We start from the raw sequence: 5,951 nt of genomic DNA, 5'->3' as shown, positions 1-5,951 counted from the left end.
AGTTTTTAAATACTGTGTTTGTTTATTATTTTTGTAAACACAATACCTCTGCAAAATCTACCTTCTTTGTTCACATAATCCAAACAAGTTTAAAAAGGCTAAAAATTCGAGAAACACATTCACTCCCCCTCTGTGTTGCACTCAATATCTAACAAGTGGTATCAGAGCAAAATCTAAAAGTAAACAGATAAAGATCTTGGAAGTATGAGTGTACAAAAGTTAAGTAGCATCAAGATACCAGCTTTTGACAAAGCTAACTACACACTGTGGAAAAAGATGATGATGTTGTTTATAAGGATGGCCAATCCCATGTACATCCAGATTCTCAAGAGTGGCCCTTTTATTCCCATGGAAAGGGTTGATGAATCTACTGATGGAGATATGGTCATTCCAGCTCATTTTGCCACTAATGACCCCTCAAAATACACTGAACCTGAAAAGAAAAAAGTCTCTCTGGATAGTGGCCTGTAACTAATTCTGATAAAGTCATTTGACAATGTTATGTACAACAATATTGTCAAATGTGACACAACCAAACAAATTTGGGAGAAGATTGAGATTCTGTGTGAGGGTACATAGGAAGTAAGGTATAATCAAAGAAGAATACTGGTGTCTCAGTATGAGGGTTTCATGGCAAAGTCTAAGGAAGGAATTACTGAATTTTTTGAAAGATTCAAAAAATTGATTAATGACTTGCAACTTCATGATAAATATTATGAAGCTGAGGAGGTTAACCTAAAGTTTTTTCTAGCCCTTCCTGACCATCTTGAATGAGAAATATCAGCTATAAGAGAAGGAAGAGACTTGAGTAGAATGACACTGGAAGTATTGTATGGGATCTTGAAGACATGTGAACTTGAAATGTTACAAAGGAAGTCATTAAAGGCAAACCAAGGACACGTGGTTGATGGATCCAGTGTAACACCCCCAAATCCGAGGTCGGGGATCCGGGTTGTCACGAGTTCAATTTCCCTTAATAACATTGAATCTTAATAAACAACCAACTACTGTGTACTGTGACCCCAAAATATACACACACACACACACACCACAAGTTATAGTCTCAGAGATGAATACCAAAAATAATACAAGTCATTTTATTCCACAACTATAAGTCATTACACCTCAAAAGGGTTTCTGAATAATTTTACATATTCTTGCCATTATTAAAATTCATAAACATACATAAGTCTGGTACATCAAAGGTTGAAAGCCTAGCCTATCGGTAGCTCCTACCTCGGCCATATCGGCATCAACGCCTACAGGAAGCTGCGGAACATTTCCAATCTGTTCATGAGTTAGGAACTTGGTCATGTTCATTTTGCCTAGTTATTGTTGTGTGATGAAAAAATGAAGCAAGAGTGAGCATCATAACTTGCAAGATAATATATAGTTTAATCAATAATGCAAGTATCTGAATCGATAACTTACTAAAAATCCTTATCAAGTGTAAGATAATTACTACCAGATATAAGCTTAAAAAGATGAAGTCACAAAATACTTCAATATACTTATACCCTTTAGAAACTTGAACTACCATTGTTCAAAGTATAATAAGTTTTCAAAAGTTTATCTCATAGATGAAGTTACAAGGTAAAACTTTGTATAAAATATTTTTGCAAATACTCTTGAGGGCTTTTATCCGCTCAAGAAAACGCAAATCTTTGATCATTAACAAAATATGAAGTTACGAGATACTTCATTTGATGGAAACATCATTTTGAAAACTCGACCTTGCTAACACTCAACAATCGCCCAGCCGTAGCCTTTCTATCGAAGTGCTTTGAGTAATTTTGTAGAAATATCCAAAATGGATGATGAACTCATTAAGGGAGTTTGTCGCGCCAGGAAGACCACCTACGATGATCAGTCGCCGTAGTACAACCCCACAATTTTGTACATATAGAGGAGAATAGTCGGATTTACTTATCGACCGAACGCTGGACTCCTAAGGAATGGACCATCTTAGCAGAAATTCTGGGCCATTTGGGCCAATAAATAAGGATGGGCCGACTCCACTCGACCACTTACGCCACTCCGAGTTCAAATGAAATCCATGACTCTGAAACGTAAAGTTAATCTCCCATTTTCCCAAGTAGAAACTTGTTGATACGACTCCACCAAGAAGTCGCATCTAGTTGGAAAGGAAAATTCACCGATATTTCCCAGGAGATGCCTGATAATGGATAAACTTATTCCAGGAATTTTACTTCCAGAGTGTTGGGTAAGTAATCAAAAACTCTTTTATCAAAACATAAACTTCGTTGCGAATATAAAGATATATCACGGAGCCGAATCCCTCAGATTTTTGAGCGAGTATTTAAATCCCCTTCGGAAGGAAGATCTTAAATTTGAAAACAAGTTTTGGGATCCGCTCTAACTTTCAAAAATAGTTTTGATAAAGTTTGAAAATAATCTTTGGAAATATTTAAATTAGGAATGATTTAATAGTATGAATCGTTTCCCGGAGAATATCGAAACATTATTCCTTAAGAAAATAAAGAATATTATTTAATAAAATAAGCAGAGTCATAAGTCCTCGAATGAATATTCAGACTAATATTCATTAAATAAATAAGCGGAGTCATAAGTTCTCGAATGAATATTCTGACTAATGTTCATTTATTAATTGAAATAAAATAAGTTTCATAAGTAGAAACTCTATTCAAATAATTAAATAGTCTTTGATCGTAATAAGAATCTTAAATGAATATTCCTAAAATAATATCCACTTATAATTTAAAATTATTGAATAAACCTTATTTAATTAATAATTTTGAAAACTATATATATATATAATATACTCGGGAACATCGTCTCCCGGTTTAGAAAATGTTCAAGTTTGGGTCCCCTATACTAAGGGTATACACAAATAATGTCTATCTCTAGCATAGGTATTATCCAGTTTATAATCAATTGAATCGACAATGAAATATCAAGATTCTGAAATAGGCATATATATATATCAACATGCTTCAATATATCGCAAGACTTGCTATTAACAATCATGTACTTATCTCAAGATAATGCATATATATATATATATTTACATCACAATAACAGTATACGGGTAGAAAAATTGCCTGAGCGATCAGGGGTGGTAAAAGAGCTGGTGTGAGTCTGGTAACCTATAAACAACATATAAGCCGGAAGTAAACCACGGTCTCTTAAGAAAGTAGACTTTATCCACTTAGACCCTAATGCTCGCTTTTGCGCTTAACGATTTACATTAGTCACTCGAGTACCCTCGGCTCCACCATTTTTATAAAATTAACCATTAAACATTTTGTAAGTCATATGTCATAGCCTATTTGTATATTCGAGGATTCAACTCAACTCAAATAAGAATGTAATAAGTAAATAGTGGAACTACCGTCAGAGAGATCTCGCAAAGTAATATCTGTCAAAGGATTCAGAGACAAGGTTCATCTACAGACTTGAGGAATTAATTCACTGGAAGAAGTTCAAGAAATTGATCATGCCTCAGTGATATAAGTCAAGATCGTGGATTTAATCAAGTGACAGAGATCTCGTCAGGGTATCAATAAATTACAAGGATTTAATCTGAAGAAAATCAAAGTGTCAGAGTCAAGACATGAAGAAACGTCACGGAAGTTAGTCACTCATGAACCAGACAGTACATCGAGTGTCAACGTTGAAGTGATGGAATTGATTCATAATTTTCAGTGATTTTCAGAAGATTTGCAGAAGAATGGTTGCTGCTCAAGACTAGAATTAATTCTCTATTAATTAATTAAGTCATCTAATTTAATTAAGAAAATAAATTATATCTGCGAAGAATAATTTATTTATTAATTGAATTAATTGATTAATTAATTCTGAATTAATTCTAGGAATTTTAGGAATTTTCAGAAGCTTAATTGGATTAAATTCAAGCATTAAATCAGCAAGACAATTGAAAATGAACTAGCATGACAATCAGGATTGTCATACCGATTGTCATGCTAGGCCATTGTCAATTGTCTCACCGAAAGTTACTCTAGGAGGGTAATTGTCTTGCTAGTTCATTCTGATTGTCTTGCTAGTTCATTCAGATTGTCTTGCTAGTTCATTCAGATTGTCTTGCTAGTTCATTCAATTGTCCTATCGAAAGTCATACAAGCTTAAAGGATTGTCATTCCAATTCAATTGATTCAGCTGATTGATTAAATAGAAGCAGAGAAGCAGCATATCATTAATAATACAAAAAAAACACAAGTCAAGAACAAAAGAGCAGCCGCCTTGAAATATAACATTCTTCTCTGCAGAAATTCAAGATCAATTTCTAGTTTGTTAATGTTAAATCCAAACCACTAGAATTATTTATCTTGTTCTTGTGTATCAATCTAGCGGATTAAAATCCCTAGAACTTAATCTCAAATCGCGTTTAGCATTTGATTCTAATTATTGCAAAAATAGAAAAAGTTCATGTCGAATTTATTCTAGATTTGTGATAATTGATTTGAGATTAATACCTTGTAATCGATACAATTGTTGTAACACATTTCAAGTTTAATAATATTTTTATTTAACTTGAATTTTGTTTCACATTTTTTATTCCGCATTTTATTCGATTATTCGGTGTTGTTTGTATTCAACCCCCCTTCTACAAACACATTGGGACCTAACAATTGGTATCAGAGCCTTCTGATTAACGAACAAATCAAGATCCTAGACTTTTGTGATTTTTCAACTCCTTGAATTTTTATTTATTCAAAAATTCATAATGACTTCACATAAAGTTGGAACCGTTAAAATTCCACAATTTGATAAAGAGAATTATATCATGTGGAAGAAGAAGATGCTATTATTTTTACAAGTTGCAAATCCCAAATATTCAAACTTGTTAAAGAAGGGTATAAAAACTCCGATGGTTATTGAACCGGAGGTAATAATAGATGGTGTGGTGACTACTGAAGCTAGAACCTATCCAAAAGAGCCTGAAGATTTTACTCCTGCTGAGAAGGAAGAAGCCTCCTTGGATGCCAGCCTTCAATTAATATTAATTGATTCCCTTGATCCCTTGATGAACAGACATGTGATGAACTGTAAAAATTCCAAACACATGTGGGAAACTATTGAGGTGATTAATGAAGGCACAGAGGAAGTTAGGGAGAACAAGTTGGAAATCCTAACCTCTGAATATGAACATTTCAAATCAAATCCAGGAGAAGGAATTACTGAAGTGTTTGAGAGGTACAATGCGTTGATCAACAACCTGAACATCAATGGAAAGTATTATTCAATCAGGGAGGTCAACAAAAAGTTCCTTTTAACACTGCCAGCTCATCTTGAACATAGAATCACTGCCATTAGAGAAGCTAGAGATCTGAGTGAGATTTCTTTGGACAGGCTCTATGGAGTGTTAAAAACCTATGAGTTGGAGCAGATTCAACAGAAGAAAGTCTACGGGAAGGATAGAATGGTCAGCACATCTACTGCACTTGTAGCTGAAGGTCAACAACAACAACAATCTCAACAGTTAGAAAGAATGGTACAGTTTTCCAAGGGTGAGGAAAATGAGTTAGTAGCAGAATATGATCCTCCTACTACAAATCAATCAAGTGATGATTTTTATTCCTTGGAAGAGCTGGAGCAATTGGAAGATGAATCAATGGCCCAAATTGTCAAGAGATTCTCCCATGTCAGATTCAGGAGGAATCCCAAGCTTAAGTACAAGTCCAACTACAACAAATTCCAGAAAGGTGGATCTTCATCCTCTAACACCAGCAGTGGTGGGTACAAAACAGGGATGGTTGATCGAAGCACCATTAGATGCTATAACTGCAATGAGTTGGGACACTTTGCCACAGAATGTAGGAAGCCAAAGCAAGTAAGAAAGAACTCTGAAAGGGCTTATCTGGCAAAGGGAAGAAGCTGGGATGATACTGACAGTGAAGATGAAGATGAAGGAAATCTTGCTCTTATGGCTATTGATGGAAAAGCTTCAT

Source organism: Apium graveolens, chromosome 5 (genome assembly GCF_009905375.1).
Source record: "Apium graveolens cultivar Ventura chromosome 5, ASM990537v1, whole genome shotgun sequence".
NCBI lineage: Eukaryota > Viridiplantae > Streptophyta > Magnoliopsida > Apiales > Apiaceae > Apium > Apium graveolens.
Note: the sequence above shows the minus strand (reverse complement) of the source record.